The following is a 12,883-nucleotide window of genomic DNA, read 5'->3' as shown; positions in this document are numbered from 1 at the left end:
CCCATTTTAATTATAAACAATACGCACAAAACAATAAGGCTTAGACGACACTGTGCCATAGGGCGAATAAAATCGGTAAATGATAATGAAATATGCTCAGTACAAGAAGTTATTAAAAATAATCAGCCGAAATCAGGTTTATCTAAAGATGAAATCTTATCAGATTTACGTGTAAATGAAAATCAAAAAGAAAATATTCTACCGATACTCTTAAAACACAGAACTCTCTTCGCAAGAAATAATTTAGAATTAACACAAACTTCAGCGATAGAATTTACCATAGATACAGGGGATCATCCGCCCATTAAATTAAGGCCGTATCGAACACCATTAAACAATAAGGTATTCATAGATAAAGCCATCGACGAAATGCTAGACGCAAACATAATAAGTCCATCAAGAAGTCCGTGGAGCTTCCCTATTGTTTTAGTAGATAAAAAGAAAAATAACCATGATTCAAATAAAGATAATAAAGTTGAGAAAAGGTTCTGTGTTGATTTTAGACAATTAAACAAAATTACAAAACCAATTGCCTATCCATTACCATTAATAGATGATATATTGGCGTTATTAGGTAAAAGTAAATATTTCACCAGTTTAGATTTGATATCGGGATATTGGCAAATACCTATAAAGGAAGAGGACAGAGAAAAAACGGCTTTTGCTTCGGGATTCAGGGGTCTATTTCAATTTAATGTTATGCCCTTCGGTGCCTCCTCCGCCGGTGCTATATTTCAAGAATTGGCTAATAAAGTACTCAAAGGTTGTGAGAGCTTCGCTGTGGCGTATCTAGACGATATTCTAATATTTTCACCTGACTTGCAATCTCATTTATCACACGTAGATACAGTACTACAGAGTCTCAGTAAACATAACCTAAAGCTAAAACTATCAAAATGTCAATTCTTACAAAGAGAGACTAGATACCTAGGCTTCATCATAGATCAAAATGGTATAAGGCCGGATCCGTTAAAAGTGGAAGCGATCCGACAATTCCCTAGGCCAAAGTGCGTGCGCGATGTACGATCCATCTTAGGTGCTGCAGGATTTTATAGGAGATTCTGTCCGTCGTATTCAGAAGTAGTCGAGCCACTCATTAATCTCACGAGAAAGAATGTCCCATTTAAATGGTCAAAACAATGCGAAGATAGTTTCCTACAATTAAAAGACTCATTTACGCAAATCCCTTATCTTTCATACCCTAATCCAAAAAAGGTTATATTCTGTATACGGATGCATCTGATAAATGCGTCGGAGCCTGTTTGACTCAAAAATGCGACAGTAACGAGACCGGGGATTATGTGGGCGAAAAGCCGATATTTTTCATATCACACAGATTAAGCCCCACGCAATGCAAATATAGTACCATTGAAAAAGAATGTTACAGCATATTTTACAGTCTAAGTAAATTACACCATTATTTACACAACGCCGAATTTGTTATCAAGACGGATCATAGGCCGTTGAAATTTCTTTTGGAAAGTCCGATGCAAAACAAGAAAATACAATTATGGGCCTTAAGTATAGCGGGTTACAACTGCAAAATTGAATATATACCGGGAAAAAAGAATATTATTGCTGACTTTCTAAGCCGACCTCCAAAAACCAAAATAAAGAATAATCAATGCGATCAAACAGAACTAGAATTAGATATTAACGATAAACATTTGACGATTAGTTCGGAAATAAATGGACAAAACCAGACGCGCGAAATTAATGTAATTGACTCTACGCATATCGATCACAGGTAAATAATTGATAATATTATTACCCCGCGGCCACTTCCAGTCGACGACACAGCGTCGAATGATAACATATCAGGGCTTAATATGCAAATAGAACAAGGAAAAGACCCTCATATATCTGAGATTAAAGCGAGATTAAGATTAGGGAAACAGAACAAGAGTGAAGATGATAGATATTTAACGGTTGATGACATACTGTACTACATATCAAACGTAGATGAGGAACCTACTCTCAGGCTGTTTGTACCTAAACACCTGACTGATTCAGTTGTCAAGCAATACCATGATGAAAACGGACATCCTGGGTCTCAAAGGCTTTTTCAGACACTAAAAGAGAAATATTACTGGCCTAAAATGTTCAAAGAATTGAATGATTATGTATCTAAGTGCATTATATGTCAAAGTAGAAACTTAAAAGCAATCAAAGCTCCCATATCGTCGGATACCTCAATACCGCCGTTTCCGTTTTCAGTTGTTTCCATAGATATATGCGGTCCATATCCGAAAACGCTTTCCGGAAATAGATATATAATATGTTTCGTAGATCAATTCTCAGGATACATAGAAGCTTTCGCATCGCCTGATAAGTCGTCTGATAGCGTAATACACCTGTTAATGAACGAGATTTATTGCCGTCATAGTTGTCCTATAAGAATTATAACTGATAACGGAAAAGAATTCACAAGCACAGCTTTCACTGAAACATTAAAATCAATGAACATTGACCACGTAAAGACGACAATATATCATCCCGCGTCTAATGGCATGAACGAGCGTTCACATGGGACTATGAACAATATACTATCAAAACGGGTTCAAGAAAATGTACAACAATGGGACGTACATTTAAACATGTCTTTAGCGGCAATGAGATTTTGTACATCCGAGACTTCGAAGCACACACCGTTCTTCTTACTTTTTAATAGAGACCCTATTCTTCCAATAGACAACTTGTTAAAGCCTAGACGTAAATATCACGGTGAAGATTATCATAAAATAATATTAGAACAACAACACAAATCATTTAAAAAGGTATGTGCCCAAATTCAAAAATCGAAACGTAGACGAGCTCATTATGCGAATAAAAACACGAAAGATATTAAGTTCGAAATCAATGACCCCGTTTACTACAAAAACTTTCAACGTACGAATAAATTAGACAGTAAATGGAGGCCATATTATCGTATAATCGAACAAAAGTCGCCGTTAACATACGTAATAAAGAATCAGTTAGACAACTCAACTATTAAAGTTCACGCTGATCAAATAAGGCACGCAAATATCGATGAATGGCCAATGATAGATAAACCACTAGCGCGCCCGATTAGAAAAGCAAATTTAGCCTTTGCGGACGACACATTATCTTCTGATAGCGATTCAAATACGTCAGTACATGGGTTACCTGTAATTACGCAACAGACCCGACAGATTAGAGATAACACGGATGACGAGGAAAACATACCGCTCGCTGAATTGCAAAAACATTTGAGAAACAAACAATTCGCGGATATACAGTCAAGCTCCAGTGAATCAGATACGATGCATTACAATAACGGTAATTCACAAAACTCACCTGTACGTAGGTTTGAAAATGATTCTTCAGACGATCAGATGCAAATTGACGCGGTAGCGTTAAAACACAAAAAAAAGAAAATTGACAAAAAGGACTTCACGTTCAAATAACGCAATGAAGAAAGCAATTTTCACGTGCCTTCAGACAATGGCTGAACACATGTAAATGAATGGACTGCAAAATAAAGCGAGATAGATGTCGAGACTTAAAGACTCCAAAAAATTTTGTATATAGAGAAATATGTTTTGAATGTATATGTATTAAATATGTAAAAAGAGGATTATAGAGGACGGTATCGTCCGATTTCGATAATGTATCGTCATTAGCATTGATTTACGGGTTTAGAATGAAATGAAAATGTCATACTTTAGTATACGGGTGAAATACCACTTATCCGTGCGCAATAGCAACCAGCTCTGAAGCGTAATAAAACTTTTGGGAGATATTTACATAGACTAAGATCCGATTTAAGATTTATTTCAAGTATGAACACGAATACATTTACACCCAGGGTGGGATAAATAAATTGAAAAGTTTAATACCATACGTTAAGATTGGGAAATGGAAGAATTATATAACTGACAGACATTTGATTAACGGCCCAGGTCAACCTATTGACATATAAGATTGTTATTACATCATTTATCGTTGTAACGGTAAATATGAAAGCGGTCAACAGAAAATCTTATTTGTACAGGCTATATAAAGTTTTATGTCACACCGAATAATGAAGTTTGAATAATTTATTGTACAAATATGGTTTCATTTCCCCAATGTAATTCAATTATCGGGAACTTCTGTTCGTATGGTCTTAGCTCTATATAAACAATTAGGCTCGTAGGTCAACGTTACTTCAAACTAATGAAATTTAAATAATTGATTATATAAGTGTGATTCCAATTTCCCAAGATTATCGCAGTGTTACGTTTCATATTAACAATGAGGTTTGTCCATAGATAACATCTGGTTATATGATCAAGTATACTTAATGAAATGAGGTTTCCTGTTCCCAAAGTGATAATTGGGTATATATCTCAATCGGGTACAAACATGACAAAAAGACCACACCTGTCGCAACGGACGGTAAATACCCAATTCGTATATCGACCTAATCATATTGAATGACGCTTTAGTATCGTATCAGACCAGCTTATGATAACGCACTTGACAACGACGTTAACCAACGCTAGCTTATGCCCTACAGCGCTCAAGTAAACACCATTTTAAGCGTAGATAACATTTTAATACAGTTTGTAAATATCCTTAAAAGCAACGCACTAAACCTTTTATTAGTATAATGTAAAAGATACAACTATATTGCTATGATTCATTAAATTTTTTATACGGATCATATATATAGTTTTTTCCTTTCTTTATAAGAATAAAACATAATAAAGCACAATGCATTTCATTGAATAGACAAATGCGTATAGTTTAAATAAAACATAATAAATTTGTGTCATGAGAATCGCGTTTCTTTAGCACATTAATTTTATTTGGGTATATCTTATCATAGGTGTGAATAGTAATCTGAGTGCTTATATAGCAAATTCCATTAATATGTAAATAAAAGGCCCGTTTATCATTTCATGTAATTGACCCTATAAGATTTGCCAATGCGATACAAGTTAAGGAGAAAAGCAGCGCTCCTGACATCGTTGGCGTGGTTTGCCTGCAGCAACATGCGTTCATAACGCATTTGAGATCGTGATCAGATCTTAACACCCCGACAAAGAAGAAGAATATGTCATCGACATACCGATATCTTCGACGACGATGTATCCGTCGAGAATCAGATGACGTAACAGACGACTTCAATTAGGATCCAACATTGTCGACATGGATCCAAATTGTGAACCAGCATCAGTACCATACAACGAGTGGACTGTTAATGGACATTTCACGCGTCGTCGAAAATGATTTTTAAAGATACGATGATATGATATGAAAGGACTTGATGATGAAAATCGCGCGTACTTTGTACATATATTAGGTGAACATTTTATCGTCTATGAACTTATATATATATATATATATGTGTTACCTTCATTACGTGTACATAAACAGTTATTATGATGCTACAGTCATGAGCGCAGACATTCTTCAGAACTCTATATAATTAACGTTTGAAGTATTCTAAATCGTGCGACAACCGAGGACCAACAGCTTCTCCGACTGACAATCATCGTCTTCATTCGGAAGCCGCCGTCTTCCATCGACTGCGTGTTACCATCTACAACCAGATGTCACATACTCTCCAACCGGACGTCTCATCTCTTCACCTAGATGCCACATCGCCTCCAGCAAAGATGTCAAAAATGGACACTATTCGTATTGGATTCCCCAAATCAGTGACGCATTCAATTTCATTGTGATTGACATTGACTATTTAAATATTCCGACGTTTTATTATTTCTGCAGAAACATTTGTTAAAAATTTCATTAATAATTTACAGATTTTCATCATATATATGTTTTAGTCACTAATGTTTTCATGTTTGCGTGTTTGATTTTTTTCATCGTAAGTGTTAATATGTTTTCGTTTACTTCCATACTTAAATTCTTAAAGATTTTTCTGTATCCTAAAATACATAAAAATCAAATTGAGGGGATAAGTTGTGTCACATTATGGTTAGAAATTGTAGGTGGAATATGTTGGTTTACCTTATATAAGAAATATTGAAAATTTTATCAAAAGGGCCAGTAAACATGACAGTCACAAAGTGCACATACGCTCAAATAAGCTTATCGATGAGGGAGAGATTAAAGAATAGTATAGTTGACACAAGGCCGGTTATGTTTGTATTGTTCAGGCAATAGTGTTTATTCAGTTAAATCTCTCATCAAAAGGTTGGATAAAGCTTGTAAATATTTGGGTGGGTTGTTTATCCCGTTCCCAGGGCTTCATTGATTCAGTATCTTAAGTAATGTATCCAATCAGGAACAAGCACGTATAGAACACTGACCAATGGGATTCATAACTGAGTTTCACGGGCCAGATGTTAGAGGGAAACAAGGCAGTTAGCGTTTAGACTTGGAGGTGTACGGATCGAGAAAGATACGATCATGTAGCTATCAGACTGTATTTGTATAACCGAAAATATTAAGTATGTTAGACATTAAATTGGACTAGAAACTGATACATGGTGTTGTTGAATATTTTATCCTGTATTATGCAGAGAAATTAACATAAATAGATAGAGTAGACTTGTCCCATGCGCGGCACGAGAAAATGGGAGTTAATGCAAAACTCGTCATCTTGGCAATTCGCGCATGACGAGATATCGAATGATAGGCTACATACCTGTAATTTAAGAGTAATGAACATTGTTAGTAACTATGGGTCGTCCATGAACTATGAACGATTACGGGACACCACGTAACATATCCGATAGCTTACACGAAATCAATCGAATTAGAAAAGAAGCATATTTTGCAATCGTTAAGGGCATTAGTGATACATCACTTAGTCAGCATTTAAAAAGTGTCGAAAAACTGTTAATTTCGTTGTGTCTTTTTATGGACAACAGTCAGTTGCAATCAGAGGTTCACGAAGAGATTGAAAACATTTTACAGTGTAATGTCGATACAAGTGAAAATGTTTTGGAGGAGTTTATACAGTTACAAGAAAAAAAAAGCAAACAGAAAATCAATACCATCGTTCACGCAAGGTAAGATTTATACGAATTTCTTAATAATTTTCAATTTAGGCTACTCATTTTTATTATTTTCTTTACGAGAATTTAAGGTGGAGGTAGAAATAAAAATACACATAAAATTTGAAGACAAATATGTATATTAACAAAACAATTGTTATCCTCAAAACTAACAGTTTATTGGATTTGACTTAACTTCTAAGGCTCAATTACAAATACTTTTCCATCCTAAAGAAAACAAAAACATATTAAAGAATTGTAGAGAAAGTTTAATACATCATATATGATTGTAGGACATTAAATAATTATGAATACTGATAGTTTATCGAAAGATCCAGTCACCTCAGTATTTATCGACACATTCAGCTCAAACGTATTTTAAAAAGTGACTTCAATAAACAAATCCTCAGACATTATCAAAGTGGGATGAAACAGAAATATGATAAAGACCATCCATGTATTTTTTTCAAGCTTGACGATCAATCGAAACAGCATGTTATAGGCGATTCGACTTTTTTTAAACAACCAACACTTTTACCTGTCAGGGTTTTTTTTTCGATTTCAAACATGTGATAACTTACACATTTAGTAGAACAAATATTTCATATTCCAAACATCAAAAAAGATTGTCAAATACATTCGTACCTAAAGATAAACGATGAAATCCTAGCGTGTCTATCAGTGGATACATAATTTCAGACTCTTTCCGTGGAAAATATTGCAATATAATCACGATTTCTATTTTAAAATCACATTCTTACCAATATTGATGATCCGTGTGTCTAAGGATTTATTAAATACAAACGGTCGCCATTATTGATTAGATTTAAGTACAGTGATCTTAAGCTTTGCGTGCATCAATCAAGTTAATGTTTCCTATACATCGGCTTGTTTGCGCGAAACGTTAGCTATAACCGCATTTCTTTTTTCTGTTTTTTTCTGGGTCAAATCGGTTGGCGAATGGGGCCATAGCTTACGGGGTTGGTGAAAAATGTCTCAGAATATTATTATTTTTGTTGGTAAATGTGTAGCAGCTGACAAAATAATAACGCCTTTTTTTCTTTTTTATATTCCAAAACCGTATTTTCCACTGGCGGGTTCGTGAATCTAAATGGAAAAAAAAGATGAACTTATCACACGACAAATATGTTGTTTGTTCATTGGTTTACGTTTCGTTCAAAAAGCAAAGACATATATAGTCAATACGTCAATACTGAAATGTTATGTGTTTTAATTATTATCCTCATTTAATATGTATTGCAGAGTAAATGTCATATTAATCTTGGATAAGCATTGACTTTGTTAGAAATTTTTCTTCCACAGAATATCGTACACTACATAGGATGATCGAACACGACGTTAGTATACTTGAAGGTAACGTTTTGTACATAAGTATTATTAAACCATTATGATAATAAAATTATAATAAATATGAGAACAAAGATTTGGATCAGTGTTGTACGTATCAGTAACCTGAAAAGCATTTCCATTTGAGCCCAACCCTCCATTATTACTAAAGTGATAATGGTGAATAGGTTCCGTGTTGTGGGAAAATAACTGCAGTTTAATCAGCATTATCTTCAACAGAAACATCATACGGTGATACGTTTGATACGGTGAATCGATCACGACATTGAAAAAGTTTAATTTAGGTATTAAACCTAAACAGAAGGGTAAATTTAGGTTTAAAACCTCAATAAAACACGGAACCTATTCACCGTGTTGCATGTTACAGGCCTTTTACGACCTATCATGTTGATAAAACTTAATCTTTAATTCTTGCAAAGTATAAATGTTGAAACGAAGGTCGGTTCGAATATACTTCGTTAAATACAGCTCTAACCTATGTCAAAAGCAAACAAAATATGTACTCTGTCAAATCTTTCACAAAAGACAAGTACTGTCTTTTTCATTATCAACTTGCATCTCAATTATGTGTAGCTGATGAGCCTGGATATGTTTCTGATGAAAGGGCTTTGCCCCCTCGACCTGCCGATAAGTACAAGATGCAAGTGCCAGGTAGTTATGAATGTAATAAATGGGGCTTTTCAACAATGATAAAACTATTTTTTAGTTTTATGTAATTCATACGTCGAAGAAAACAGACAAAGATTATGTATAAAAAAACATCCCATTGTTAAAATGGGAAATATTATCATTTGGGTAACAATTGATTTCAGAGGCGGTGATAGAGATTGCAGTGCAAAGCACAAATGACGCAGTTACAAGAGATCTGGTAAATCTGATTAGCAGAGCAGACGAAGATGGTGTTTCTGAAACTTTGACAGCACATGAAAGAGAAATCAGAAATGCGTTTACACAGACGTTTTCATACTACGGTGGTTTGTATTCATACGACCTTTATGCTTGTGCTTACATTTTGAATCAAGAGTTAACTAGTAAAAAATCATTGTCTGTATTTGTATAGTAAGTATGTTTAATTTTCGTCTACATATGTCATGGTAATAAGATAATTAAAGAATACATACACAATACACATCTAACATTTTAATCATCACCACAAAATATGATGCACTAAGGGATTAATGGTACAGTATGTGAATATGGATTAAAATAAGCAATCAACACAAATTAATGGATTCTGAATCCAGAAATTAAACCATTTAGCAAATAATAACTTAATTTAGTGTGTCGCTACTGTCTTTTTTCAAACAATTACTTTGTAATAGAAATACATTGGACCTTATTACTGTTTATTCAAACCAGATTTTTATGCCAAACAAGGATGTGTACAAATATGGGTGAGGCCTAAAACGATCAAACATTTGTTTAAACTCTTCGAAGATTGCGTAAATGGTGAGATTACAAACAACTTAAAACCCGTAGAAAAACTGATTCAATGCATGAAGGATGTAGAAAACTACGAACAAAAAGCGGTGCTCTACCAGGATCACTATGACTCGGTGATGAATGATATAGGTACGTTTCTTATACCTTTGAACAATAACATCACGTTTTTGTAATTATGATTTGTAGAATCGACAACTGTTTTAAGTGCATGCATGCACAGGTTAAGAACGAGGTTGTAGTGTTTTAATATTTTACGTAAATTTACACTGTATGCACACAAAACAACACATTATTTTATAGCGCCATTTATAAAGAAAATGATTCTTTTGAATATATGACACATCATTAACAATCTTTTTTAATCGCTGTTACATATTAACTAATCCGCGCATGAATAGTACCTTTTGTTGTGCTGCTTAGCCCATGTAGACGTATAATACAAAGGTTCTCTAAATGTATCGATATCGTTTTTCTAAATTTATATTATTTTGCTTGTTATGCCCCCGGTAGGGTGGCATATAGCAGTCGCACTATCCGTCCGTCAGTTTGTCAGACCGTCAGTCCGTCAGTTCGTCCGTCCTGCATTACGTTTTCCGGAGGTTTTGTAATCAATGCGCTCAGATATAGAGCTTTTTGGTATATGGGTCTTCCTACATGACCAACAGATGAAGTGTGACTTGCGTTCCGGCCCATTGATGTTTGGCGAATTTTGTGCGTTGAGTTAGAAATGTTCTATATAATAACCGTTTTCCGGATTTTTTTAACTCAACGCTGTCAGATATAGAGCTAATGTTTGGTATGTGAGTTGACCTACATGACCTACAGATAAAGTTTGAGTTCCGTTCCGGTTCATTTATTTTTGCGAAGTTATGGGTCTTGGACTTCGAATTTTCCGTTTTCCGGAGTTTTTTTACGAAAAGCTTTCAAATATTAAGCTGAGTTGTTATATGTAAGTCTACATATATGACTTACAGATGAAGTGTTAGTTTCGTTCCGGTCAATTAATTTTTGGCGAAGCTAGGCACACAAATTTTCTCTTTAAAAGCCGCTCTGTGGCTTCAAAGCGCATTAGGGGGCATTGTGTTTCACAAACGCAGGTCTTTGCGCTGTTGAATTTATTCACAAATAAAGAAGTGTTTATTCCTTTAATTTTAAAAATTGTACGTGTTGTCAGTTCCCTTGATTGTCAACAGCTTCCCAAATGCTGCGTATATTTGGCGCAAGAGGTATTTCATTACCAAACGAGAGCGCAGCTCCACATGTTGAATTATCAGAGAAAGGGACGATTCTTGTCAGAGTCGCCTTCCCGTCTACCCATGAACGTGATGAGTATGAAAATGCTATTAAGGACGGGATATTAAACGATTCGTTCAGGCAGCTTGAAGTTAATTTGCGCGATGCATTTGAACTTCCCGGCCTTACATTGAATGCCTCTGTCTCAGAGAGGCGTAGTGAAAATTTGAAAGACACAGGTAATATTCACTGAATTGCACCTCTAACGAAACTTACATTTGTCATAATTTTGCAATAATTTATTAAGTGATGTTTTTTAAAATTTGTAATTGTAATAAATATTTCAATTTTAATAATTGATCGAAACTTTCGTTGCATTGATCAAAATTTCGGTTCATTGTATCTCAGCTCATAAGTCTGATGGCAGGTTGACACATTCAACTGAGCCAAAAAACTTCATAATATCAGATGAATATCGTTCATCCATGGTTTCGATTATCAAACGTGTTTCTTTAGAGGTGCGATTGACTGTAGATTTACGTTGGAATACGGTGTATTATTGGCCCGCGTATGTCAAATATGACAGTCAACATTAAACAATAATATTAACGCCCAGTTAATTAACATTTAGTTAGCCATGGGCATAAAACCGTATCGTTCTGCAGTTTCTGTTCTGTTTACCGTTTGATATCAGATTAATACCTTTATAGACGCATAGTTTGGACACTTGAATTGTTATGCCAGAAGTTTATTTACATGTCGTCTCTGCGTCTTCGCGACAACTTTTTAAGTACGGACCTGAAATTGTGATAAGTCTTAAAAGCTCGATTGCTTAGTTCACTTAGTTACCAAATTCAAGCTTTCATCAAAGTTGTTTTGTTTCTTTCTTGTTACTTAATCAGAACTAAATTGTTTATTGCTTATTAGAAAACAATAATATGAGACTAAAACAAATATTATGAAATTTAAAGATAACGATATTTGTGTGTGATTGAAGTAAAAAGATTATGTTTGAAATAACAATACTAGCATATGTATGTATGTTTATTTTCATAGCCACAATCAAACACAAAGAACATGTATTCACATCCTCTGACACTGATGATAATCAAGGCATCAGAATCCACAGGGACCATTCAGGTTCGTTTTCACTTTATCATTTGATAAAATCATTAGACCGTCTTGCAATTATATAATTTCACTCTGGTATTGTTATTGTATGCAATTAAGATAAAGAACTATATATAATTAAGGTATAACAAGGACCATTGGCTAACAAAACCGCTTATGTTCATTTCAAATTGAATGAAGTTGATGTATACATCGCCTTTTTGGTTCAAAAAGGAACCATGTGGCATTGAACTTAAAAGGCACGTGATACCTTTTTGCACCAATTGGCGACATATTGTTTAAAAAAAATACCGAAGCAAAAATAATGGCATAACCAATTTACTTAAGATAAATTATGTATGTTGTAAAAAAAATGTTATCTGTGTGCAATAATGAGTAATTTCTATCTAAATTGTCAAGTGACCAAATGCACATTATTTTTGGAACGAAAAAGATATGACAGCAGACTTAAAACCGGATGATTTGGCAAAAATATTATAACAAACGCAATTCAAGGACCAGATTAAAATGAACATGTCATTTAATATAATAAATTAAAATTATCTGAATATCTTCTCTTCTAATGTAGCATTTTCTGCCTAGATATAAGCTATAAACCATGTGATTTGTATATTCCAGACTCTCGAGACACGTTGGAAACAAAACGTTCATTTCAACTTGTATTTGATCGTTTAGTTGAACCAACCAAACAAATGTTGTCACTGGCATTATACCAGTAAGTAAACCAAATTTTA

The 12,883-nt window shown here is 34.4% G+C and overlaps 1 long non-coding RNA gene across 1 annotated transcript; it reads left to right on the top strand.

The window, feature by feature from the left end:
- The first annotated feature begins 8,295 nt into the window (after positions 1-8,295).
- On the top strand, positions 8,296-9,255 carry LOC127831980 (uncharacterized). The gene is made up of 3 exons (XR_008026598.1): positions 8,296-8,348; positions 8,916-8,993; positions 9,155-9,255. It is a non-coding gene; the product is annotated as an uncharacterized LOC127831980 (long non-coding RNA).
- The last annotated feature ends 3,628 nt before the right edge of the window (positions 9,256-12,883 follow it).

Source organism: Dreissena polymorpha, chromosome 5 (assembly GCF_020536995.1).
Source record: "Dreissena polymorpha isolate Duluth1 chromosome 5, UMN_Dpol_1.0, whole genome shotgun sequence".
Lineage (NCBI taxonomy): Eukaryota > Metazoa > Mollusca > Bivalvia > Myida > Dreissenidae > Dreissena > Dreissena polymorpha.
This window is presented reverse-complemented; position numbering and strand designations above follow the sequence as displayed.